Genomic DNA, 27,027 nt, shown 5'->3' with positions numbered 1-27,027 from the left:
TGTTGGCAGCTGTGCCAAGCCGTTCCTGGAATGGAATTCCCGGCGTTCCTGGTCAGGCGCGTGGCATCGGAATCCTACCTGCTTTGTCTCTGGCATCAGCTGGCGGGCTGGTCACGTGGTGGTGTGCGTGAGACCAGAGCCCGAGGACCGGAGGGCCCCTCCTGGGCGGCCTCCTGGTCGCTCAGTCGCCGTGCCGGCCCCCCTCCTCCGCGGGCACGACCGCATCGGAACCTGGGCTCCCGTCCCCCGCTGCTCGGGCGTCCAGACAGCCCCTGACCCCAGTCATCACCGACAGGAAGGCCTGCGAGCGGGACTGCAGGCCCAGCCCAGCCACTCCCTGCAGGGCCGGCCCTGCCGGCCGGGGAGCCCCTGTGTCACACGCACAGCCCTGGGGCTCAGCCACCGCAGGGGCACGGGGCCTGGCCACATAAAGGGCTGAGGGACAGACGCGGGCAGACGGTGTGGCCACACGGATGTGGCCCGGATGCCTCCAGCAGGGGACAGCCAAATGTGATCAGTCTCCAAATAAAAGCACCACGTGAACCCCTCAGGCCGCTGACGGGTCCAGGGCCAGGGCTGGGCTCGCTCCGCCTTGGGGCTGAGGGGGTGGCCAGGATTGGCTTTGGTGGCAGCTGAGAAGGTGTGGGGCCGGCCTGGACTCTGGACGCCCGTGCCCTCGCGGGCAAGGCCAGCAGCTCCCAGGTGCCCGCCCCTCTGTGTGCATCTCTCACTCTGTCATCCGGTAGCCCCCAGCAGTAGGAGCTGTTCTATCCCCCGTTCCTTCTGTGGATGGGGAAACTGAGGCCCGGGAGCTGGTGTGGTGCAGGGTCGGGCGGCCACGTGGACACAAGGCCGACCCCGAGCCCTGGCATGGACTCTGGGCCCGGATGGCACGGCCCCCCCCGCCGGGGAGGCATCCCCTGGAACGGGCTCGCGGGGAGGCCTGGGGCCCAGGGAGCTGTTGGGGGGGGCCCCCGCCGGGGAGCCCGCCGGGCGCTGGCCGCCGCCGCCCCGCTCCTCCTCGGGCCAGCGCGGGAACAATGCGGCCTCTATGCCCGGAGCGGGCCCGGGCTGCCCGGACTCCGGAGCAACATGGCGCCCAGGCCGCGCCGCCTGGCCCCGGGGAGGGCTGGCGCCTGGGCCGGGCCTGGGCCGGGCCGGCTCCCCGGCCTCCTCGGGCCAGCCGCTGAGTGGCCAGCCGCGCCTGCTGCCTCCGCCCTCTCCCGCCTCCCCCTGCCCGGTGGTGGGTTTGGGGGTCCGGCCCACCCGCCTCTGCCACGTCTGCCATCCTCCCGGCACCCAGGAGCATCTTTCAAAAATTCCCGGTGGGCGGGGCCGAGCCGCAGCGGCCGCCTCTGGCCCCCCCTCCCCGGGCAGCCAGTGCCAGATGAGAGCAGGAGACAAAAGTAGCATTTTCCTCGTCCTCCTGGGCTGGCAGCAGAGCCTCCCCCAGCACCACTTGGCTCCTGGCAGCCCTGCCTCCGGGGGCCGGGGTGGCCGAGGCCCAGGCCGCGGCGGCTGAGACTGGGGCACCGATGGCCGAGGGTGGCCGGGGAGAGCAGGACGTCTGCGGGCCCGGCGGCGTGGGGCTGGCACCTGGGGACGGCCTGCTGGCCGGCGGGACCCCCCACCCCCCGCGGTGCCCGGCCTGGCCAGGGGGCACCGTGGGCACGTCCTTGCGTTGGAGAAAGCTCCTCAGCCTCCTGCACCTTGGGTAAGTCACCTTCTTCCCTTCTCCCCGGCTGGAGACAAGCCGATGGCTCTGCCATCTTGTGCTGGGTGCCTGTTACGTTTCCTTGCCTCTAATTGGTTATCCGAAATTCAAAATTCTATTTCCAACCCCCCCCCCACCCAATCTTCAGTGAAGTAATAAGCCTTTCCAAAAACTGCAGGGAAAATGCAGCAGCCAAGCCCATTTATTTTTAAGATCCAAAGCTCTAGGCTTTGGGAATCACAATAAAAATGAATGTTTGTTATTTCACAGTAGCCGTGTGTTCAATTATCATTGGAACGAGTGTTTCAGGAGGTATTAATAGGCACGGCCTGCTCGTTCCCGCTCACTCGGATTGGTTTGTCGTGGGGCGCCTTGTTATTATTATTACTGTTGTTGTTAATATTATTATTTTAATTTTTGGTGGTGCCAGGAGTGGCAGAGGGAAAAACACCAAGGCGCCCATGCTCCTCCCAGCAAACTCCTCGGCAGGCAAGGCTGGGCTGGCACACGGGAGGGTGGGTTCTGCATTGAGAAACAGAGGCCCTTTTATTTTATCCGGCATCTTTAATGCTGCCATGTCCACAGTTTAGGGATGCAGTTCTTTTCTCCCTTTCGTTTTATTTTATTTTGGGTGACGGCGGCGGGGGGGGGGGGTGGCCGGGAGAAAAAAGAAGGCTCTTTTCGGCTCCCGGCTCAGTATGGGGAAAATCTTTTAGGTTGTTTTGTGCTTTGTTTTTTTAAACACTTATTTAAGCCCGGGGATTCCGCCTAACGGTGCCATGCCCAGCTCATAACCACCCTGCCCACAGGCGGTGCATGGGGTGCACGTGGGTATGTCCAGCACACAGACCCTCGGGGGCCCTGAGTGGTCCGGGGCCGGCCTGTGCCAGATGCCGTCCCGGGTTCCCATCTGCAGGACTGTAGGCCGGGACACTGGGCTGTCCAGGGCCTGAACCGGGGCCAGCGGTGGCAGGGAGGTGGGAGTCCCTCGAAGACCTTTGCGCCCCCAGACCACACTGCCACCGGGGTCCCAAAGCTGAGCTCCGTGGTTGCCCGAGTTTCTCAGGCTGGTCCCTGACCCTTCAGAAAGGCTGAACCTTTTCATTTAAAAGGTGGATTTTACAGAGTTCAGCTCTGACTTACCTCCATCCTCTGGCAGGCTGACAAAAGCGCCCACAGATGCAGCCTGGTTTTCCCCCCATGTCTGAGGGTAGCAAGGGTCTTGATTTATGGAATATGGAAAATCGGGCCCAGAAAGTTCTAAATTGCAACCGAGAAGAAAATTCTCACGTAAATAAATCTTTGTTTTCCTAATTTGGAGGCGTTGGGCCCTGTCTGTGTGGGTCTGAGCAGCCGGCCGGGGCAGATATCACCAAACATGAAAGTGAGCTCAGCTCACACAAGGACTATCACGGCTGCTTTTGTTCGTAGATTAGACAGCAGTCGATACTGGAGGTTTGGGGCTGCAGAGACAGGCGTATAGAGCAGAGATAATTAAAACATTTTCATGATTGTGACAGCCACATTCTGCTGCTGCAAGCTGGAAGATCGTTGTACCCAAATATTTAGCAAGCACCAAATAAAACATTGGTGACAAAATACAAGTAATAGGAAAAAAACAGAGTGTCATAAATTCTAAAGTGAAAGAGTCCAGAGTGTGGAGAGGTGGGTAGGGGAAAAGGAGGGGCCCTCATGTTTAAAGAATTTATGCTTTAATAGCTGCCTGTGCCTCATCTCCAAAAATTTTATTTTTTTGGTCGAATTTGTGTAGGTGCACAGGCCTTTAATCCTAAATCCCGAAATGATGGTCACATTTCCCGAACACGACTTCGTCGTCGTCTTTTTGGAGGTAAGGGCAAGTAGCATAAAATCAATTAATTTCCATAAATGAGCATTTTCATTCTAAATTAGTAATTTCCACCGAGATCATGTTCACCTAATGGGTGTAATGTCTACGGATAACACATTTTCCAGCACACACCTTATAGAGCTGGGATGCTTATATGTGACCAGTTACCATATTTGTTTTTTAACTTGGACTGTGACATTCTGCTTCCCCCCAAATCAGGAAAATGCCGTGGAATCTTTTGTGTTGTGATTCAGACAAAATATCAGCGTTCGCCATGGCACTCAGTACTTCTCGGCAGGTTTTTTTTTTTTTTTTTTAAAGAAAGTACCACGCATAGCAGTTTTCACATCATTGCTTCTATATAAATTCCACTATAGACTGAAATTATACATTCTCACAGCACAGATGGGCTGGTCTGTCATTACGACTGCTGGGTCCTTGTTGGAACACACAGCATATTTCAATTGTGGAGTTGACAATTTCAAAGACCTGAGGTCAAAATAAACAAGTTGCATTTGTGTAGAAAACAGTCCTGGGATCCTCTCGTCCGTCCCCTGAACAACTCGGTAGAGGAGCAACCATCACTTTCATTAGATTAGAATTTAAATGTCGGTTTTCATCTTTGCCTTTGAAGGCTCCAAATGCCCTACGTTAGAGGACCTGAAATGTTTTAATTAATTACCGATTTTTATGCTGTTTGGCAGCTTGGACAGCGTTACCCCTAGATTTAAATCCAAAATTGCGGGGTTTGGGATTTGAGATCTTTGAGGTCTTCATTAAATCTCTCGCTGTTCTGTGTTGGCTTACGTAAAATCGTTTTGAGATGTTTATGAAAAATGAGATGACAAGTATTTTGCATGGTTTAAAGGTGCGTGTAAATATACCCCTTCTCCTCCTGCCTCCAAAAAAATAAAAAATAAAATAAAAACATTCAACAGGTAAATGACAAAAAGTAGCTGTAAACTTAAAAAAAAATTATCTCACCGAGATAACAAGGTGCAGAATTTATTGGCTATCATCACGCGTGAGGACAGAGAAGTTTTACAGCCACAATAATTTGCACACGGCAACTGTTTATTTTGTGAATTTGCTCATGTTATGATGTAATCCATTTGGAGGGTGATTCCCCACCGCACACCACCCCTCCCCTCATTTTGAAGTGATTGCTTCTGCTTGTCCTGAATCCCGGATGCCTACTTTCTGTGCCCTGCTCAGCCTCTGGGGCCACCTTCCTGCACCCGGGCCGGTAGCTTGCACTCGGGGCTTGTGGCTGCACCTGAACCAGACCCGGGCGCCTCCCTCTGCCGACTCCTGCAAGCTCCCGAGGCTCCTTCCGTGTGTGGATGCAAGTGCTCTATTGCGGCCTGTGTATTTTAAAGCACGTACCTGTTGGTGGAGATGTTTGGGAAAACAGGAAGACCGAAAAGTTGATGAAATTTGCCAGGGCTCATGGGAGCCGGTTTCCCTAGCGGTTCTGCTCTTGGATTCCTTTTTTTTTTTTTTTTTTTTAACCACTCCCTCCTTTCCCGTTTAGTCTTTCAGCCTATTGACCCCAGTCTTGGCATCAGACCTGTATTTACTAGCAGCCCCGAGAACACGGCACTGGGCTGGGCGCTCTCAAAGAGTAGGCAGAGCAGAGCAGCCGCCGCCCTGGGAGCCAGAGCCAGCCACCCCGCTCAGGCGGCAAAGCAGAGCGCAGACCAGCAGGAGCTCCGGCACTGAGGCCGGGCTTCACATTGGGTCGGTTTTATTTCCTGGCCGTGTTGATGGAAGGCAAGTCATTTCCGCGCTCCAGGCCCCCAGTTTCCCCACCTGTAAAATGGGGGCAGTAAGTGTCCTTCCTGGCCTCGTAGAAACACATGGAATGCACTTAGCGTGCCCCCCCGGCCTGCACAGAGTGCCCCGCACCCGCTGGGAAGCCTTGGTTCATCGCTGAGTCTCAGAAATGCCTGCCAGGCAGGGGCTAACGCAGGCTCCATTCGGCCCCAGGGAGGCACTGAGCCTGAAGCTGGGTCCCCAGATTGAACCAGCTGATGATGATCAGGGTGGGATTCAGACCCGGGCCTCCAGAGCCCGTGTTCGTGCTGCGTGTCCACGCGGTGGTCAGGTGTGGACGGTGTGCCTCGGCCGGGGCCTGTGTGCCACGGCATGTGCATGTGACGTGTGCACGCACGCGTAGTGTCCTGTGCTTTGCCTGGTACGTTGGTGGTTTGCAGAGGTGCACAGGCATTTGGAGGCACCGTGCCTGTTTGGGGCAGTGAGCCGCGGAGCCCGAGGGCCACCCCAGGGACGCCTGCCAGGCACCCCCGCCCCCCCGCCCCAGGGGTCATCTTCCGCAGCCCAGGGCCGGCCAGAGCTGGTCGGACAGGGCACCCAGCTGCCAGGCCCCTGGGAGGTGAAGGAAGGCCCTTTGGCCAGGCTGCCTACGCGCTAGGACCTGGCCAGGCACGGTGCGCTCTCCTTGGAGGGGCGGGCTGTTCCAGGCACCGGCCATTTGCAAACTCTGAGGAGTAGAAGTGAGCCTGTGGGCCTGGGAGAGGAAATGGCGGTGCCGGCAGGCCCAGAACAGGATCCGGGAAGGCGGCCGAGGCAGGGGAGCGGCCGGAAGGCCCGGGTGGGCCGGTTGGTGCGCGGGCGGCCCTCCTGCAAGAGGCGGCCAGCAGGGCTAGTCTTCCCGGGCAGGGCTGCGTGTGTGCACGTGTGCACCTGCGTGGGGGGCTCGGGCCGCCGAGCGGCCACCCAGAAGCTTTAGCAGCCCAGCAACCTCGTGGGACCTGGTGGGCATCGGGGGCATTTGATGAGGCCGGTGAATGCCCAGCACACCTTTGATCCCAAAAAGCCTTGATGAGAGTGGTATTTACCACAGGCCTCGGTTCTCTGTCTTTAAAGTCAACATGGCCGCATCAGACTCGGGAAATGGTCAGACAGGTCAGATGAGAGCCTGTCTGGGAGGCCCGGGTGGTTCGGGTGTCCCCTCAGTGGGGCCGCCTCTTAGGTGGAGACCAGAGGCCTGGCCTCTCAGGTGAGCTGCCTACCCATCCCAGCCTCAGTTTCCTTGTCAGTAAAGCAAGGAGATCAATCCCACCACAGGTTTCTCGTGGCATCCGTGGTGATGTCACTCACCATTCATCCCTCCTTGATGGGGAGCAGCGGGTGGGCCCTGGGAAAGGGTCCCCAGCCTCTGGTCCTCAGGACTCTGGCTCCTGGGTTTCTTGAGGGGCCAGTAGGGAGGTAGAGGCCAGGCCCGCAGACCCTGAGAGGGGAGCCGCCAGGGGAGCCGCCGGGGGAGCACGTGCTGGGGAACCTCTGGCCCAGTTTCCTGGGAGCCCGGCCCTGCCCCAGGATTCCTGCACTGGGTGTGCCCGCACTTCCGGCCCAGGCGTGGGCGGAGGGGTCCTGGAGGCAAGAGGAGTTCCCGCCGTTCTCACCCGCCAGAGCCTCCCGGTTGTGCAGCTTCTCTCAGCTCGATGGGACGAAGACCTTCACCTGAGCGTGGCATGTGGCATCAGGCAGGAGGCCCCCCACCCGCTGGCCATGCACAGGCACACGCGACATGGAGGTGGCTGCCTGCAGCCGCAGCGCCGTGGGGCCTGACGCGGGGCAGAGAAGGTGCCCTCCAGCCTGAGCCTCTGTGGTTACGGTCACCCGAATATTAAGTTGCCTGTTGCCAAGACCTTTGGAGGTGCTCGGCACCTGATGGGTGGGCCTCAGTCCTGGGCGCTCCAGCGCCAGAGGTGAGCCCCGTGCCCCAGGATGCAGTTGTGCTCAAATGGCCAAGCCCCGGGGCTGCCCACCCCGCGTGGCAGTGCCGGCGGTGGCTCTGGGAAGCAGCTCCTTGGGGAGGCCCTCTTGGCCCAGGCAGCATGGCAGGCCAGCACAGCCTTCGGGATACCACGGGGGAAAGGATCGGCTGCCCCAAGGGAGGGTCAGTGCATGTCTGAGGCCACACGCACGACCTGGTTCCTTGGGGTTTGGGGGACCAATCCTTTGTTGACCTACTAAGCGCCATGCTCAGGGCTGCATACTTTGATTTACCCCCCCCCCCCCAGCTTTTTTAAACATCCATTTTATGATGCAGTCGGCCTCATTCTACTTCATCTAACGTCCCGTCAGGGCCAGCGTGTGTCCGTACTGCTTTGGGGCTGGAACGTGGTGCAGACAAGATGGCTGCGGGCCCTGCCCATGTGGAAGGTGTTAGTGGTTTGCTGTGTGAGAAAACCAAGGCTCAGAGAGGCTAGGGAGCATCGCCAGAGCCACACAGCTTGGGAGTAACAGCCTGGAGCTGAAGCAGGTCTCTGGGTGCAGGCCCTACGCTCTCCCCACGCCGTCCCCACGCTAGTGGGAACAGCTGGATGGAAGACCCCTTTCTGTTGTGGACGGGGTCATGGATGCTGACCTTGGTGGGTTCCCAGACACGCAGGGCCAGGATGGAGTGCTTCTGCCCGAGGAGAGAACCAAGATTGCCTCCATTGCTTCCCTCCCAGGGGCCATGTTGTGCTGGTTCTGAGGGGGCTCCCAAGGACCCATCTCTGGCTGGGTTGCCGGTACCCCAGCATCTGGGGCCTGCTGGTGGGGCCCGCAAAGCCCCCATGCCCTGCTGGGGCAAAGGCTTCAGGCCTCTGTGTGCTGGCTGGCCCTGGACGGTGCGCGGCACGGCAGCAGGTACTAGGAATGGGTGAGCCAGGATGTCATCCTTGCTCTCAGTGCTCCTGCAGCAGGGAGTCGTACCAGGTAGCGGGCCCAGGTGGCCTACGGCTTTCCGCCCTCAAACACTGGGGATAAAAGCCTTTGGGAGATACTGTGAGAACCTGGAACAGGCAAGACCGTTTTGGAGCCTTTCATGTTCTTAAAATGGCCCTTTCTGCCCTGTGCCAAATTCACAGCCTTGCACTGGGCCGGGAGCCTGCGGTGTAGGTGACCAGCCGGGGGTTTTTTGCAGGTTCTTCATGTGGGGGCTGGCTGTAGACAATGCCATGCACCTGACGGGCCTGGACCCCTTTCTCATGGAGATACTCATACCTTGTGCTGAGGCGGACAAGGTGGGCCAAAGGCACCTGTGAGGCCTGCTCCGCAGCAGGGGTCTCAGCTGGAGGGGGGATCCCTCAGGTCAAGGCTGGGCAGAGGTGCTGAAGTACGACGTACAGGCTGGGATAAGCTCCCGTGAAAGCAGCTCTCTGCAGGCAAACGGGACAGGGTCATGTTGTTGGAGGAACCCTGCCCTGTCCGTCCATGTGGCCCCCTCTGTGGCACTCGTGTCCCCGATCCCGTGAGTTGTGCCCCAGCGTTGCTCAGAGCTCGTCTGATTCTCGAGGGCCCCTCTCAGAGAGGCTAGGGAGCCTGCTCTGGGCAGGCCCTGGCTCGGGGTCCAGCAGGAGTCAGCACCATCCAGTGACTGGATCAGGCCGCTCTTGTCAAGTCCTGGGTCCTCTGCTAGAGGGCGAGAGCCAGGACACGGCGTCCTGTCCGTCCCCCGCTCACAGGCTCGGGGACCTCACTTAGCAAACACGGGTGCCCTCCAGGAGGCCCGGACCTGTTGGTGCTGGTGGGGGGTGCTGGGCCCAGCCGCACAGGGAGCAGAAAGTTCGCCAGGAGCACCCAGCGCCCGCCCAAGGAATCCAGGAGGCCTCCCGGAGGTGGTGGACTCAGCCATGGGCTCGTCATTGCCTCCAGCCCGAGCCTGCCACGTCCCAGGGCCCTGCTGCCAGGCGAGCGCCGCCCCTCCCGCCAGCCCTGCACAGGCCACATCTGCTGTGGCCGCTGAGCCAGAGCTCCACCTCCCGGGCTCCGTCCCCATGGAAACCACGGGGGGGGGGGTTCCTGCTGCATTTGGCCCGCTGACTGGTTTCCATTAGAGCCAACCTGCTTTCCTTGAGGTTCACAGCTTCTCCCCGAGCTTGCTTTCGCACATACTGAGCGCCAGCCTTCAGTGCCCTGGGCCATGGGACCACCAGGCGGAGAGAGGGCCCACGGGGCCTGAGACGATGCCCCGCGTCCCCCGCCCCACGCAGGGCCGTGGCTGCTCTTACCTTGGCCGGCTGTGGGCTCACATCCTGTGCTTCCTTGCCCAGAGCCCCCCACCGGCTCCATCCTGGCTGAGCCATAGAATCACCGCGTGTGCAGCTCTCAGGAAGCCCCTTCCTCCGTCTGGGCCTCAGTTTATCCATCTGTAAAAACTAGAGGGTTCAACGGTTTCTCCAGGTGCTTGGCTGTGCCAAACAGGAGGCCAGAACAAAACCGAAAATGAAGCGGAGGCACAGCCAGCTCTCCCGGGGTCACCATTCTGGGGCTTTTGTTTGTTTTCGAAGAGGAATTTTTTTTTTTTCAAGGGAAGGAGTCATGGAATTTGAGCAGAGATGGCTGTTGGAGCGCCAGTTGGAGCCTGTGGGCCCAGGGCTTGGGAAGGCCCGGGCAGCTGTGCCCGCAGGCTCCACCTGGCATCTGTGGGATGCCCAGTGACCTGGCTGTGAATGCTTTGAGCAGAGGCATGAAACGTGCCCGTGACAGAGTCCAGAGAGCTCTGGAAAAGTACCCGGGAGGCTTCCGGAGGTCAGAAATGTGGGCAGAAAATGAGATCCAGATTTAAAAAAAAAACCCGGCTGGCTCATCCCCCCGGGAGGGAGGCCTAGGAGAACATTGCCGCTTGTTGACTTTGAAATGCTTGCCCGGGGCTGGTCCACAGCGGCCCCCGGCCCCAGCCTGACGCCCTGGAGGAGGTGCTGCCCTCCACTCTGCCTCTCCTGAGGTGGGAGTTGTCCCGGAGATGATGGGGGACCCTCTGAGGACCCCTGCCCCACCTGCCTTCTACTGGGCCCTGCTGCTGTCCTGCGGGGCCACTTTCCAGCTTACGTGCACGGAGTAGAGCCTCGGAAGCGGCAGGCCTTCACAGCAGCCGGGAAGGATTCGGGCAGACTTCGCTCCTCCTTGGGCCTCAGTGTTCTCACCTGTGACATGGGGAGAGGAACACAGTCCTGTTGCGGGCACGTGGGGGTTCGGTGAGATTTGGGGTCGGGCTGGACTAACTGTAGTGGTGGTGGCATCAGAACTGCTCCCCCGCGGCATCCTCACCGAGAATGAAGCGGGCCGCACCTGCCAGATTGCCACAGACCCCGGCGGGGTGATGCTCGCCCAGCCTGGCCCCGGGGAAAGCTGTTGTCACGGTCATTGGGAACTGGGTGCTGGAAAGGCCAGGGGAGCCGGTGCAGTGGCATCGCACCTTCTTCAGCCGGGACCTCACTCCATGTTGGGCCTGCCTTCCCGGGGAAGCCCATGGCCGCCTGGCTTTGCTGACAGATCTCGAGGGCGGGAGCGGCAGCCGATGGACAGTGGGGACACAGTCAGCACAGCTTGAAGGATGGGCATGGTGGCATTTCCAGCTTTCTGTCCCGGGCAGGAAGGGGATGTGGGTTTGGACGATGGCATGCTGGGGGCCATCCAGCCTGCCCTCCCTGATGGAAGTAGGCCGGGGAACCAGCTTGCAGGAGCAGGCTGTGGCGTGGCTGAGGGTGATTTAGACATGCGGGGAGACCGGGATAATGTAGGAAATGAAGGAAATTTCCCCAGGGAAAGGGGGAAGAGAAGAAAGAGGAGCTTAAGTGCCCAGATAATTATAAAGCCTGGCGTGGTGATTTATGGCGGGCAGGCCGGCTCCTCTGGTCTCCACCTCCCCTCCCATCTCCGTCACTGGTGCCCCCAGAGACCCGCTGGTGGGGGAGGCAGTGAGGCCAGCGGGTGCTGCCCAGCACCCAAGCTCTGTTTTGTGTCCTGGGGACAGAGCCCCTCTGTGTGCCGAGCCCTGATGTCTGCTATCTGGGGCGGCCTCACAGAGCAGTGAAGCTGCCAGCCGGGAGGCCGAGCCCCCCACACAGAGGAGCCCAAGCCAGACAGGCTGGCCCACGAGAAGGGTGACAGGTCAGGGTGGAGGTCGTGCCCTCTCCGTCCTGGTGCCGTGGGGCGTGGGGGCCGGGGCCACGGAGTTGGGCAGAAGCAAGGAGGTGCGTTTCTCTGGCTCCGGAGCCACGTGGCTTTAAAACCAAATGAGGACATAGCTCGCCACCCTGGCCCGGGTGCGAGGGAGGCCGGGGCCGGCCCAGGCAGGCTGCCTGGACAGTGCACCCTTTGAGGCCTAACTGGGCAGCCCCCACTGGGGGAGTCCCTCTGCTGTGACCTCAGCTGTCCCCTGCTCCCCTCTGTAGTTCCCGGGGGATGTCCCCCCGTCACTGACCTGCAGGGTCGTTGTTGGCTCCCCTCCCTGCCACACACAGTCCGTACCCAGGTCCTGCCGCTGCCTGGCGTGTCCCTGTCTTGTGCAGGGACGTGTGACGAGGAACGTGTGACCACCGTGCAGGCCTCTGCCCTGACTTCCACCCTGTGGGGCTCCCATCCAGCTCCAGGCTGGAGCCCAGTCTCCCCTTCCTGGGACTGGAGAGGCTCCCAACAGCCTGCTCTGGCCCCTGCACCTTACCATCCTTCTGCCTCGGTGGACTGCAGCACGGCATCGCCTCCTCCTGGGAGCCCTCCTAGCTCCCCACCTGCCCACCACCCTGTAGTCCCGTAGCTCCGAGCTTGGGCAACCACTTCATGGCTTGTGTCTGCCCTGGGAGATGGAGCGTCCCCAGAAGGAGGGGCCAGAACCACCAGCCTGGCCCAGGCTGGGCTCTTGGGAAACGTTTCATGAATGAACGAAACGGGATCCAGAGGCTGAAACGGAAGAAGGGAAGGCTGGGAACCCGCAGTCAGTACGGTGCCACGAGGCCACTAGGCTGGCCACGGTGCCCGGGGGGCCGAGGCACTCAGAGAAACAAGGGGGCAGAGCTTCCTTTCTTAACCTCCGTCGTTGTGTTTCCTTTCAGGGCTAATGTGAGGGGCTCGTGAGCCCACCTTGTCGGGGACAGTGTGGCAGCGCCGGATGGACTGGATGGGCCGGAGCCCTGAGCACCTGCAGCCCACGGAGGGAGGACTCTAGGTAACTCCAGGCTATGGGAAACCCACAGGTGCTGCTTTGTTGGGGGGCGGGGGCTCATTCGGGAAGATCAGCTGTGAGAGGTGCCCTAGAAGTCACTCAGTGGCTGTGAAAGGTGGACTGTTGGCCCCTCAGGTCCTTGGTGAGTGGCGGCCCACTCTGTTAATCTAGGTCGGACATTTCCAGTTCATGAATTTCTGGCACGGCCCTGTTGCCTGCTGTGGCTTTTGGGGGTCCTCCTCCTCCAGGAAGTCCTCTTGCCTCCTCTCCCTTGGCTGTGAGCTGCCCAGACCCTCTGTAGCACCCACCGCACCCCTCTTCTTTCCTGCCATTCATTGTCACAGGTCTGTGGTGCGTGAGGGCATTGGTGCCCAGACCCTTCCCAGGGCCCTGGTGTCTTTGTCCAGCCAGGGCAGGTCTGAGGCAGCGTCCGTTAAGGCCTTTTATGAAGTGTGTGTCGGGGAGATCACGCTGACTGGTGGGCAGGGGCCTCGGTACCCCCCAGCTGGACGGTTGGCCTGCTGTGTGACCTCAGGCTACTGTCCCCCACTCTCAGCCTCCATTCCGCCACCACCTCGGACATTTGGGGGGGTCTCCAGAAGGTTCCGAGGGGCCAGGTTGGAGCTGCTGCCTTGGGTGTATGAAAGTGCTCCTGGACTCTGAGCCGGGACCCCACTTCTGGGGGACCTCCCCCGGGGAAGGGGAGAGATCTATGCATGAAGCCTCGCTGTGAGAAACGGAGTGGCCGGTCGCTGCCCGGGGTGGGGAGTCTGGGTCAGGTAGCATGTGGGGATGTCATGTGGCCGCTCAGCAGATGTGCCAGTGGAAGCCACTGCCAGGTGGGAACACGCATGTGGGGGCCCCTCTGGGGAGGGGAGTCCGCGCAGCCTGGGCTCAGCAGAGGAGACCTGTTGGCCACCTCTTTCTCCTTTTCTCAGTTGTCCAGATCTTACTGAGTGAGGGGAAAAAACTCATTTAAATCACAAAACTAAGCTGCCCGACCGGAGTGACCCTGACCCACCCAAATTCTCGCTGCACATTCTCCCCCCAAAAGAGACATGTTTAGGGAAAGAGCAGGAAGTTACGGTGAGGGTGGCACCATCACTAGGGTACGTCTGGCCCCTTGAAAAGGAGCAGAGGCAATTTGGGGGGCGGAGGGAAGGCACTGAGAACGGGGAGCATGGAGAGGCCCCTCAAAGCCGATGGTGGTTGCAGTGCCGCGGTGGGACAGGGCCCGCCCTGACGTCTCCCTTCGCACCCTGAGTGTTTGCAGTCTGACGTCTGGAACGGACGCCTGTGGAGAGCGGGACTCTTGTCACACGGGTGCTGGGGCCTGTTCCTTTCCCGTTAGAGGCATCCACATCCCGTGCAGTGCCCGCCGACTTGTTGGAGCTCAAGGTGGGAGTGTGAACGGCCACGCATCTGGCGGGGACTCGCTTTTCTAGACCCAGGTCGGTCACCTGTGTGGCATGGACCACTGCCTGGCGGGAGCCCTGGTGTGTGTGCAGGCCGAGCTGTTGGGGGCTTCACGTTTGTTTGTTCTCCGATGTCAGCTTTGTCCAGTAGCTGTAAATGGTGGTTTTTAAGATGCAAAACCCAGGGCTCCGAGAGGCCAGGCTCCTGCAGGTCACGCAGCCTGGGGGATCCTCCGTGGCCTGGTGGGCCCCGCAGCCCAGGCTCCGCCCCAGGTGCCTGTAGCTCTGCCACTAGATGCCGCGTCCCCGGGGATGTGAGCCTGCCTGTGACCTCACCTGCCGTGGTAGCCATTGGCTCCCCGAGTCCCTGCTGGAGCCATGTTGACCCAAATGAAGCCACAGAGCTGCACCCCTCTCTTGTGCATCTGGCCGACTCTGGCAGAAGGGTGTGGATGCCCACAAGCTCACAGCCTACTTCTTTTTTTTAAGTTTTTATTTATTCATTCATGAGACACAGGCAGAGGGAGAAGCAGGCGCCCTGCGTGGAGCCCGATGCAGGACTTGATCCTGGGATCATGCCCTGAGCCGGAGGCAGACGCTAAACCTCTGAGCCACCCAGGCGTCCCTTGCAGCCTACTTCTGATGCCTCCCAACTTGCCTTGAGTATCTGAGGCATTGGGAATCAGATGTGGCATGACCCCAGGACCAGGCCTCAGTCCTCCGCAGGGCGTTTCTGCACATAAATCGAGGGTGTGCTCCGTGCATGACTCATTAGCAACTAGCCCTTGCAGGGAGGATGTTTCTCTTACACGTGACCTTGGAGGGGCCCAATTTAATCTCAAAGAGAAGTATGGACGAGGCAGGCTGAGCCCCCTGGGGGTCCGTGCTCCTGTGGCTCGGGGCCCTGCAGCATGGCCCACATCAAGGTTCCTGCTGGGGGCTCAGAGCTCCTGCTCCACGGTGTCCACTCAGGACCCACGCCCCAGGCAACTTGGTCCCTGGTAAAATAAGAAATCAAGAAGGAGTTTCTCCAATATAAAGACCCAGAGCAAGTTCGCACATGTCCTTGAAGCACCCAGGGGGACAGTAGCAGTGGGCATGCAGTCCAGTGAGCCCCGTTGGGCCTGGGCATGGAGCAGGTATTGTCCCTAATCTTGCTTGAGTTCGAAGAGGTATGTGTCATTGTCCCTAACAGGTGGGGAGCCTGAGGCCCAGAGAGGTGAAGGGGCTTGTGCAGAGCTGGAAGGGGCCCCTGGGCTACCCTGCAGATACTCAGGAATGTTCTGGAGACCGGGACATGGGCATGGGCAAGGAGGGGACCAGGGTGGGCGGGGATGGACCTCTGAGACATCCTGCTGGGGCCCGGTGTTGGTTCTGACCAGTCAGGCACCACCCTCATTGTGCCACAGTCCTTCCAGAGGCCAGAACTGTGTGGGAAAAAAGCTGCCGACCCCGTCATCCAAGTGACCATCCCACAGGGCACAGGCTCTGAGAGGGGACGGGCCCCTGTGCCAGGCCCCGGGTGGTTCTAGGCCCCCTCGGTGGGCAGCGATGGTAGGCATCCTTGTGAGCCAGGCCTGGGCGTGGGGCTTCTACTTCTGTCAGCGGCGGTGCCACAGCTCTAGGAGGTGGGCGGGCTCTTGCACGGCGCGGGTGGAAACTGCAAGAGAGGGCGATCTTGTGCCCAGAGCCGCCTAGCATGCAGAGCCAGTGGGTCTGCACCATCCCTGTGCTTCCCCCAACCTGCCTCGTGACTTCTGGGACTTGGGGGCCCAAGTCCATTACTGGCCCTGAGACAGGCGGGGGCCCCACCACACACCATGTGGGCTGGTCTGTTGAGGGAGGACAGGTGGACACGTAGCCTGGCTGTTCTGGGCCGTCGTTGGGAGAGTGGGTGCAAGGATATGGGGGTAGCAGAAGGCCCCGGGGGAGAGCATTCTCAGCGCTGCTCTGAAGTTGGAAGGGGCACCCAGCCTTCGCATCACCCGCCCCGGGCAGCTGTCCTTGAGAGGTTTCCATCCGTGGCCACGTGTGGCTCCCGTGTCCTATGGGGATTGGGCGCGGATCCCAGAGCCAAACCTGCTCCCGAAGCTGGAGCTCTGCTCACCCATCAGGACGTCAGGACAGAATTTTTCCACACCCCTCGTGTGTCCAGAGCAGGTGTGGGGTGGCCACGTCTTGTCTTCATCTCCCCCAGCCCCCCAGAAGCCTGCCTTCTGCTCCTAACAGCAGCTAGTTACATTGCATTGAGCTGTTGGCAAAAAGGAGGGCTCCCTTGGCTGCTGGGCCTGTGGGCACCACAGTGTGACGCCCATGGTAGCCGCCCTTGGTGAGCCCCAACCGGGCCGAGCTCACAGTCCAGAGGAGTGGGTGCGTGCTTCTTTGGGGTGCTCCTTTCCTGGGCAGGCCCCGGTGTGCTGTCCCATCAACTCCAGGTGAGGGCATCGGAGACGCCCTCACTCAGGGGACTTCCTGACCTGCCCATCCTACGGGCTCAGGCAGATGGGCCTGGGGTCATTAAACACCCGTGCACGCCGGGGCTCTATCGTGCTGGGAGGAGAGGCGGGGGGCAGGGGCAGGGGCGTCCCAGCGGGCCAGGCCAGGGCTGTGCTACCTTGGGGCAGTCCCTTCTCGGCAGTGCTTCCCTCCTATAAAATGAGGTGGTGAGGTGCTCCAGCCCAGAAGCCCCGTCCTGCAGCTAGGGAGTCTAAGGGTGAGAGAGGCTCTAGGCAGTGAGAGGGGAAGCAGAATTAGAACCCAGCACTATGTGACTCGGGGCCCTGAGTCCACACTGTGTACAGACAGCACGTCGGGCTCACATTCCTGTAGGCCCCCATCTTCAGGGGTGTTGTTGCGGTTCCACCCAGCATTTGGGGGCTGGGAGTCCAAGCACATCCGGGGACCTACCAGTAGGTCCCCTCCTGCCTCCGGGCCCTTTTGAGCCCCAGGCAGAGGCCTGACAGGGAGGGCTGCGAGCCAGCCGGTGACAACTGGGTGACTCAGCGCCGGGGACTCCTGCTCCGGGTGGGACCTGCTCGGGTGACTGGTCCGGGGAAGGTTGCTTTCCTGACCCAGCCTGCTTGCCCCTGGGGATCTGCGGGAGCCTTCCACCTTGCATGGGTGTAGTCAGGACCCTGGGGGCGCTCACAGACGGTGCGGAAGGGGAGCCTCAGTGCCTTCCTCCCAGCCACCCGTTCCCACTCAGCCTGGGCCAGAGGCAGAGTGGGTCCCGCTGCAGCCCAGCCTGGTTCCTCTCTGCGGTGAGTCAGGCCTGGGTCCGGGTCTGCCTTTCTGTCCTCACGCGCAGGGAGCCAGTCCTGCTTTGGGGAAGCCTGGACCCCAGATGCAAGCCTGAGCCGGAGGCAGGGCAGGAGCAAGAGCCCCGCCTGGGAGTCACCAGGCAGACGCCGTCAGGACCTCAGAGCCTGGTGTTCCCGCTCCGTCGGTCCCGGGCTGTTCTCTTGCTGGCTCATTGGGAAAAGACCCGGAGTCCTGTCTAGAGACATTGTTCCAATAGTGGGGGGGGGGCGCTTCCCCGTCATCCTGGGTGCCTCCTGGGTGCCGGGCACTGTGCTAGGCTATGGTGCACGCAGCTGCGTAGGACCTGGTCACTGCTGCTGCCGAGCTGCCAGCCTTGGTGGGGACAGGCAGCATAAGAATTCATGAGCTAATTTCAGGGGACCCCCAGCCTGGCTACCACCAGAGCGGGGGAGGTCTGTGACCCAGGCAGCATCTCTGGAAGAGGGACCTAAAGGATGGGTAGGAACGAGGCCTTTGACAGCAGGAGGACATTCTGGGCCCAGGGAAGGTTAGGAGCCAATGTGGGTCTGGAGCTAGGGGGTTGGCACCAGGTGCCACACGCCGTCAGCTCCCTTCCCCTGCAGACACTGGAGATGTGCATGGCTGGGCTGCAAGGAAGCCAGTGGTTGGGGTTTGGTTTCGGGTGGGAGTCCAGGTCAGGGCTGGGAGGAGGGCGGTCAGACGAGGCTTTCCTTGGTTCTGTAACCTCTGGGCACCTGGGTGCCTTGCCTGCAGTGAGTGGTGGGCTGGGCCCATCTGCAGGTGGTTGTGCAGGGTGAATGAGAGGCAGGGGAGGGTCACAGCGAGCCCCCTTCCCTCCCAAGGCCATGTGCCAGCAGGCCTGTGCCGCTGACTCCTTGGTCACCTTGTGTCTTCCAGAACGTGAGCCCTCCCAGACCACTCCCAAGGAGCCAGAACCCATCGTGGACTTCGGGAGACACTCCAGGACCGCCTAGCCCAGGTAGATGGTCTTTGCCCTGGGCCAGGGCAGGAAGGCAGCCCGGGAGGTGGGCGGCATGCCCAGGAAGGGAACACAAGCCCATCTTTCAAAAGAGCCCAGCACCAGCCCTGCAGACCCCAGTCTGCAGCCAGGCCCACCCTGCCCAGAGTTCCTGAGGGATTAGCCTGGCCCTGGGCAGGTGAATGAGACCCTGCTCCAGGACCAGGAGTGAGGAGCAGAGCCAAGGATTCCCTGGCCTGTTGTGTGCCATCGCCTCTCAGTGCGTCCTCTGTCTGCCCTGCGGCCTGAGTGCTCTGATTCGCCCCCTCCAAGCAGATGGAATCAGGGAGGGCCGAGTTTGGCACAGAGACTCTCCTGAGCGAGCTCTGGGTCATTGCCACCTGCGGTGGTGCCAAGGGATGGGCACGCCCAGCCCCCCAGCTGTGAGCCGTCCTGGGCAGGCTCCTACAGAGCCTCGGTCTGCTCGTCTGTAAGGCTGGGGTGGCAGTTCCTCCTGGGGGAGTGTTGGGGACACACAATAAATCCCAGAGCATTCGTAGCTTCACTGAGAGGGCCAGGGGACGGGACACAAGTCTTGCAAACGGTGGGCACCCAGGAAGCACAGTGGTTTATGCTTCACTGAAAGGCAGGAGACCCTCCCGGTGTCTGGCCACCGTGGTGCTTTTCTGGCCCCTCCCTCTGCCGAGCTCAGCACGGTCCAGTTCCCTACATTCGTTATTTCGGATTTACGTGTGCTGGTGCTAATAAGTGAGATGAGATGGTGGGTCGAGGCAGAGTGGGGGCTTGTGTGGCCAGGGGCCTAGTTGACTGCATCTCTGAGGCAGCGAGGAGAGGCTCCGTATCCCAGGAACCCAGGCCTGCTACGGCCACGGGTTAGTTTCACGACCTTGGGGAGACACCCAAGTAGGGGGAGGTCTGCACCCTGATCTGAAGATGTGAGCAGCTCTGTGTGGGGGTCATGGTCCATTTGCACAACAGGGTGGGGAGCCTCCTGCCCATAGCAGGTGCCCTGTGGGGCAGCAGAGCCCGAGGCTCTCTGTCCGTGCCTCTTGCAGTGTCCAAGGACAGCACCTCCATTGCCGGGGTCAGCTTGGGGGCAGCCAACCCTGAGGGCTCACGGGAATGCCCACATCAGGGCAGGGGACAAAGCCGCAGTTTCCAGGTCAGACCTCCTCGGTCGCAGACCTACCTGGCCTTCGCTGCTGTGTGGTCTTGGGGAAACCATGGCCTCTCCCTGGGATTCTGTTTTTGCATTTGCAAAAGAGGCATCCTGACCTCTTCCTGTGTGCCTTGCCCCCCGCCAGGTACCAGTAGGAGCAGAAGAGGGAGCCTCTTCTGGCCAAGAAGTGGGGGTTCTGGCTTTAGGATCAGTCCTAACCCACTACTTGCAAGATGAAGCGTACACACATAGCCCCCACTGATCATATGGGTGGACAGGGGACCGAGATGTTAGATATTATGTTCCTGTTCTGTCATATAAATAAATAAATAAATAAATAATAAATAAATAAATACACACAAATATGAAAATACGTATATCTCTGTTAGAGTTTAGAGCAATATAGACAATGCAGAAAATAAAAATAAACAGGAAATTAGGGCAAAGGGAAAATTGAAGGTAGCCCTAAAAGAAGCCATGTCACATAGAAGTCTCGGGTTGCTGGTGAAGACCTGTGAATTCAGAGCTGAGCGTCCTAGCAGTCCAAGCAAAGAGGGAAAGACTGTCCTTTGCAGGAAGTAGTGTTCAGGGAGCACCATCTGCAACGGTCATGCCAGGGATGCTGAGAGAGCCGCCTGGTGCCTACGCTCCCCGACACCCTGAGGCCCTGGGTGAGGGCAGGGGGTGGGGAGGGTGCGCTCTCACACTCAGCACAACTGTGTTTCTTTCATCTTCCTGAATGCCTCCCACACTGCCTCATCTGATTCTCCCCAACCCTAAATGCCTTGGTTGGGAGAGAGGCAGCGAGGGGCCCCAGCCTAGCCATCAGGCCTCGCCGAGTCTGATTTTGAACCAGTGTCTCTCTGGCTCCGGGTCCTGCCGCTACACTTGCCGCCAGCTGCGGCCCCCTGGGGATGGATGCCCCCAGAAAACTGGGGTGTGTCCTTGCCAGTGTTTTGGGCGTGAAGTCACACCGATGCAGCAGCTTCATGGCCCTTGGGGTCCTTGCAGTGGCCTCCCAGGGTCTCAGGGCAGGGTGGGCGGGTGCTGCATGCCCGCGCAGTTGGGGTCTCCTTCCTGAGACCCGGTGTCTCTCTCTCTCTCTCTCTCTGTCTCTCCTTCCAGGACTCATACCTCCTTCCAGCCACCCTGTTCTGCAGCGGAGCCCTGAAGCTCAGACGACCGTGCCTCCCTCAGGTCAGTGCAGCATTTCTAATCTTGCAAATCAGGGCTCCCCGCTCCCTCCCCAGGTACCGCCCTGGGGATGGGACACGCACATGCACACACCCACGGGGCTTGCAGAGCACGGAGGAACCAGCTGGGCAATGCCCGCACATTTGCACAGGCTCCGCTAGGTCTGCTACAGCCTCGGCCCTGACCTGCCTCCAGCCTCTTTCTGTAGCTGAGGGACCAGGTTCTGCCAGAAGTCAGGGACTTGCCCAGGTCTCTTACCCCAGGAAGCTGGACTCAGGCCCGTGTTTGTGGCTCCCTTCTGTACAGAAGTTGCGTGAAGCGCCTTTTGCAAGGAGCCATCTGTCTCGGGAGTCCACGGTGGGAGAGCTCGGGCCAGCTGTTGGGGACTGCTCGGGAGTGTCTTCGGAGTGCACAGAGCTCAGGGGCTCAGCAGGTGAGAAGGCCCTTGGCTTGCCACTCCCTCTCCCGACAGCCCCATGGCCCTAATGGCAGCCTGTTGTGCTCGGAGCCCCCTGCACACACCCTGCTCCTCCCCTGAGAGCCCGGTGCCCCATGCAGGTGGCTGGGCCCACTTGGCTGATGCTAGGTGTCTGTGGAGTCGGTGGGGCCATGTGAGCCAGACAGGCATCCCCTCCCCTCCCCTCCCCCGCTGTTGCCATGGCCAGGGCAGACCTGCCCCCCAGGTCCATGTGGAGAGGACCCCAGGCTGTTGCGTCTGGGCTCAGGAGCCCTCTGCCATCTGGGCCTCATGTGTTTACAGGTCCAGCTTGCCCGCAAGACTCTGCAGATGCTGCCTCCAGGGCTTTTGTGTCTGCACGCAGAGCCTGCGCCAGCCGGTGCCCAGGGTGGGGGTGGAACTCGGGTGGGGAGAGGGGGAGGCCCACAGAGGCCATGGGACACAGGGAAAAGGGGACCCAGGACGGGTAACAGAGGAAGGGGAAGAACAGAGGGGAGGCAGAGAAAGCAGGGCAGGGTACGGCACGGGTAAGAGACGACATTGAGCAGAGGGCCAAGGAGCTTGGAGGTATTGTCACTGGGGAAATGGACCTGAGGGTGCAGCTGGTCCCAGATGTCCCCAGGGCCCGCGGGGCTCTGCCCAAAGCCATCTAGTCTAAGTGCTTTCCTGGGAGTCCATTGTGAAATCCCCCAACGCCCCCGGAGGTACGCCCTCCTGCAGGGCAGGCACCAGTATGTGCAGCTGGGTTCTGCCTCCAAGCCCTGAGAGGAGGCCACAGGGGTGCGTCCCCAGGAACGCGTGGGGGTCCAAGGAGGCAGGGCCAGCCCACCTGGGGTGTTAGAAGGGTTCTGGGGCCAGGGGAACGGGGTCCGTGCATAGCCGCCGAGGCCCAGGATAGGTGGGGAATTGCCTGGGTGGAGGACAGGCCTGGGGGTGGGGGGACTCTCCCAGGGCAGGACCCGTATTCCCCATACCGTGCGGTGGACAGAAGACAAGGCCAGTGCATGCAGTAGGCGCTTACTCTGTCCTCAGGCAGCAGGATGACCGTACAGCCCAGTCGCCACAGGGGTGAGAACATGCTCAGGGCCAGAGGGGAGGACCACCCCTCCTGCGTGCACACATGCCCTCCTGCGGCCCAGCGCGACCAGCAAGGTGCAGCCAAGCGTCTCCATTCTGTGCAGCCAGAAACGGAGGCCAGGGGCCGTGAAGAGCTTGACTCTGGCCTCATCTGTGGTCCCGGAGGGTCATCGGGATGATGGAGCCCCTTCGGGATGCTGAGCTGGGAGATGCCAGAGGTTTATGGGGAGCAGTGACTCGGTTGGTGGGATTTGTGTCTGAACTGACTCAGTATCGTTGTCCTAGAAGTCGGCCCAGATGTGGCCCGGGGTGGGGAGAGGTCTGCACAGGGGAGGCTCCCTCCATCTCTGGGGCCTTGGCCGTGCTAAGCCCCTTCTGCCTCCCCCATGCCCGGTAGGACAGGAGCCGCGCACCTCTGCTCAGCGCCCAGTGGCAGCTGGTTCTCTGAAGGGATGTGGCCCCGCCGTCCCCAGCACCCCAGGTTCCTGTGGACAGACGGTGTGGACAGACAGGCTGCCCTGTTCCTCAGAGGTTGGTGTGGACAGGCCTGACGCCCCACGGCAGAGCCACTGCTCCGAGGCTGACCCGTGTGTGGTGCCCACGGCCGAGGAGGGCAGCAGTTCATTCTAATGCCCGGTGGCCAGATAGCACAGCCTTTATTTACCAGATAGAAATTAGGGCCTTAAGAACGCTTTGCACTCGGTCTTTTTGTCCCAGTGAGAATGTTGACAAGATGCGGAATGATGGGCATCGCTCAGTGCTTGCTTGCCGAGTCTGAGCAGCGCTCTGGCTGGGGATGGTTAATGCTGAAACGTGCGGGGAGAGGCGCCGGGCGAACCCTCTCGGGCCGGTGGCAAGGAGGGCCTGCCCTGCCAGCTGCCCCCCGACACAGCCACCTTCGATTTGGTGCCTGTCAGTGTGCCAGGCCCTGAGCCCGATGCCCCTCCTCTAAGAGCCATCGCTGTGCTGACGGCCCTGCTGGGTGGGTGCCCCAGGGGCGCATATGCTCTGGGAGGTCAAGGGACGGCGGGACCGGGGCCTGGCCCCAGCCAGCTCAGGTGCAGAAATGCGTCTGGGATCCAGGAGCAGGTGGCCTTTCTGCCATGTTGGGCTGCTGGGTCCTAAAAGGCAGCCTCGGGGGGGGAGGGGACGGGGAGGCTGGGGACGGGGCCTCCAGCTCAGGGCCTCCATGGAACAGTGCCCGGGGTGGGCCAGAGGGTTTGTGAGGAGTCTTCTCGCTGGAATGAAACCAAGAGGCTCCCAGACCGGTGGGGCTGGCAGTGCTTGGGGCTGCCATCTGTGCTGCCCTGGGTTCCCTCCCCTGTCTGCGCTCAGCTGGACACTTGGCCTCGGGCATCTCCCCGGTTGGAGGCCTTGTTCCCCACTGACCGTGGAGCTGGAGGGTCAGCAGACCAGCTCTGGGTGGGGAAGCGCGGGCTCCCGTCGGCTCCAGCACGCCTGGATCCGAGCTGCTCTTGTCCGAGAACACGAGTCCACCTTGCCTGGCTGGCCTTGGAGACCCGGGGGACCCAGAACAGCCTTGCTGTCACCTCGAGGAAGAGAGAGGGAAGGTCTCTGATGTGGGGCTTGCCTGGGTCACCTAGCACAGAGGGGTCCGGCCCTTAGCAGCCGAGTGACCTGGCTCAGTAAATGGAGACGTCTGTGGGTTTCTGTTCCCTTGTGCCTGGAGCACAGGACAGGATGACGGCTGTCTTGGCTGTGTGTGGGGGAGAGTAACTTAGCCTCTCTGTGGTTGTTCATGCTCTGCAGGTCTGGCCGTAATGGGGACTGACTGGCGCTCAGCACGGTGGGCTCGGGCTGGTGCCCGGCACGTGATCGGTGCAGGCTGTTTGCATTTGCCCCATTTCCAATAGGAAGCATATGCCCTGGCAGTGGTATGCACGTTTGCAGCCATCTCGGGCAAGTGGGAACTTGAACCAGGGCAGTGAGGCCTTCTCATCCCCTTGGGGTAGCTCCCGAGGAGAACCTGCCCCGGGGAGCGGTCCTCAGTGAGGACAGCACCTTGTCACGTTCAGCCGGTTGTCAGGACAGCTGTGGTCACACAAGCAAGAGGGACCGTGGCACCTGCCCTCCAGACCACATGCGTCCCCACGGCAGCACCCAGCCTGCAGGAAGGGCTGGGCTTCCCTCCCGATCCCACTCTCTCCTGTAACTTGACGTGGGCCTGGGCTCTCCCTGGACCCAGTGCCCTTCAGGAGCTGCGCACGGGCCTCGGCCAGAGCCAGGCCCCAACGACTCCCTGGTTTCAGTCTGCTGGTCTGTAAAGTGGGATTGGTTCAACCTCGGGTTTTCACTGGGCGCAGGCGGGGAGGGGCGGCCTGTGGCTGGACCCGAGGCCCCCAGAGCAGTCCTGCTGGTCGCTGCCGCACGTCTGGGGTTCTGAGTGAGACCAAAGATGTGGAGACCACGGGCAGGGCAGAGTCAGAGAGACATGGGCTCTTGGTGCCTCCCGGTTGCCGAGCACGCTGTGCTCCAGGGAGGCTTCTGGTCCGGCAGGTGTTTGCTGGGGCAGCTCCTTGTGTCCCCAGAAGGACACAGACCAGGGGTGGGCTGTCACCCAGCAGATGCAGAACAGGGCCCTTGAGGCTTGAGACGTGGCCGGCTCGGGGCCCCCATCAGGCAGGGCCTCTGGTGCAACAGGAGCTCAGGAAGGGGTGCAGCCCCGCGTCCCTGGAGCCGGCCTGCCCGGTGTCCTCTGGCACTGCCCTGGCATGGCCGGTCCTGCCAGCTGTCCGTGCGCCTGCCGGCGGCGGGTGGGGACAGGCTGCCAGCCCGGCCCGCAGGCTGGATGTGCTGGGATGTCCCTGGAATGCAGGGCAGCCCTCGGGCCATCTGCTCAGGGGCCACCCCGCCGGCGGCCGGTGAAGACCGCCCTTTGAGGGTCTGGGGCACAGGAGGATTTTCGTCCTGCAGGCGCCTCCGTTCAGCCCTGCGTCCCCTCGAGTGTGGCCACCGCCCTGGGCGGGAGGTCATCCCCAGGACCCCCCGGGGTCCCCCAAGGGGTGAGGGAGCTCGGGGGGCGGGGGCAGGAGGCAGGCTCCGGAGAGGGCACTGCCGCCCGCCTCTGGCCAGGCCCTCCCGGACTTCCGCGCCCGGCGGGAGGCCGCGCTTCAGGAGTGGACGGTCCTCCTTCCCGCCCCGCCGCAGCGGCCTTTGTCTTTCCGGGCTGCACAAAATGGCCGCGGCAGCCCTCCGCCATTTTGTGTGAGGCCGGCGGGCGGCGGCGGGCGGCGGGAGGAGGGAGACCACTGCCCGCCCGGCTGCCCCGAGTGGCCTGGACGGAGCCCAGCAGCGGCCCCCGCCCCAGCCCGGCCTTGGCTGCGGCCGCCCTGGGCTTGGCACCGGCGCGTCTTGGCAAGGCAGCCGGGAACCCCGGCCCTTCACCCGGCCCGGCCCCCTCGCCGCCCCCCGGGCTTCCCTGCCGAGCAGACAGAGGTGCTGCGAGCAGAGCCCAGAGGAGCTGTAATTAAAGCCATGCTCCTGGAGGGAGTCCTTGGCAGCCACCGAGCTGCTCGGACAGTTCTGGAAATGACGCGGCCCCGGGGGCGGGGGGGGGGCTCCCGGACCCCGGCAGCAGGACCCGCTCCCTTCCGGCCCCGCGGGGAGAGGAGCCAGCTCGGGCCTGCGCTCCGGGCTGGACGCGGCTCGGGCCTGTCCTCAGGGCGCGGGACGGGGCCTCCTGGACGTGAGCCCCCGGGCCGAGGGCCGCTCACAGCCGGCTTCACGGGGTGGAGCCAGCGGAGCCTCCTCATCCCCGTGGCCGGGCCCCGCCGCGCCCTGCGCCATCCTGTGTCCCGCAGGCCCCGCTTCCTGGAGCACCTCCCAGGGCTGGGAGCAGCCCCCCGCCTCCAGCCTCCGGCTCGGCTCCTGCTCTGCGCGGCGCCCAGGGAGCAGGGTAGTAGCCCCCACGGCGCCACAAGCGGAGGCCACGCAGCATCGCGGGAGTCTCGGCCACAGGGACCCGCGGAGCGGCCCAGAGGACATGCTTTGTCTGAGGAGCCAGCCCCGGGCAGTGGGGCCCCAGCTGCCTGGCAGGTGGCGGGAGCAGCGGGCAGGGCTCACGGACCCTAGGGCGACGAGGTCCTTGAGGGGCCGAGGGGCCGCCTGCCTCCTAGAGGGGGATCGTAGAAATTTCCTTGTCTGGCCCCAGGAGTGGCCGGGAGTGGCGTTCGAGGACAGCATGTGCCTTTTAAAGGGGCTGAAGCCGTTTCCCAGGGAGTCATGTCAGGCTGAGCGGGGGCAGCCCTGGCCATGCCTGAGGGTCACCTCCATCCCGTCAGGGGACACCCAGTAGAGCACGCATGGAGCCGGCTGGGGCCTCCCCAGACACCTGTGGCCCAGCCCGGCCCTTGAGGTGGGGAGGCTTGCTGAACGCTGCTCCAGGCCCTTCCCAGACCCTCTCTCCTTGCGGTTCCCAGAGAGAACGTTCTGTCACCATGAAGTGAGGTTTACTCATACCCTGGCTCCCCCCAGGAAAGCCCGTGGGACCAGGTGGTGGCCACGCGCCAGGCCAGATGCACCAGTTCCTGGGGGAATGTGGAGCCCCTCGGCAGAATGACTGTCTGGGGGGGCTGTTGCAGCTGGGGCGGGGTCCTTGCCAGACGTTAATGACAGGTGTGCATCTGGTGCCCTCCCGTGCCTGCCGCCTCTCGTCTCGCAACCCAGGCTGTAGCCTAAATGGAGAACATTTCAGATGCACGCTCGCCCTTGAGGTTAGTGCTGCTGCCCAACGATGAACACCATGCGGAGACGCCCACGGCATCACAGAGGGCTCTGCGTGCTTGCCTCTCCCTCGGGAGTCCCAGCTCCCCCCACCCCTGCGGACACTCTGTCCCAGGCACGGAGGCACCCCCAGCATCCTCCTGATGGCCCCGGCATCCTTGTCCCACTTGCAAGGGCAGCTGAGGCCAGAGGTGCTGGC

The 27,027-nt window shown here is 61.7% G+C and overlaps 1 long non-coding RNA gene across 1 annotated transcript; it reads left to right on the top strand.

Annotated features, from left to right (window-relative positions):
* Nucleotides 1–3,528: 3,528 nt before the first annotated feature.
* On the top strand, nt 3,529–20,595 carry LOC129511931 (uncharacterized). Its single transcript, XR_008664943.1, has 4 exons — nt 3,529–3,563; nt 12,413–12,525; nt 18,117–18,198; nt 20,483–20,595. It is a non-coding gene; the product is annotated as an uncharacterized LOC129511931 (long non-coding RNA).
* The last annotated feature ends 6,432 nt before the right edge of the window (nt 20,596–27,027 follow it).

This window comes from Nyctereutes procyonoides, unplaced genomic scaffold, assembly GCF_905146905.1.
Source record: "Nyctereutes procyonoides isolate TBG_1078 unplaced genomic scaffold, NYPRO_anot_genome, whole genome shotgun sequence".
Lineage (NCBI taxonomy): Eukaryota > Metazoa > Chordata > Mammalia > Carnivora > Canidae > Nyctereutes > Nyctereutes procyonoides.
This window is presented reverse-complemented; position numbering and strand designations above follow the sequence as displayed.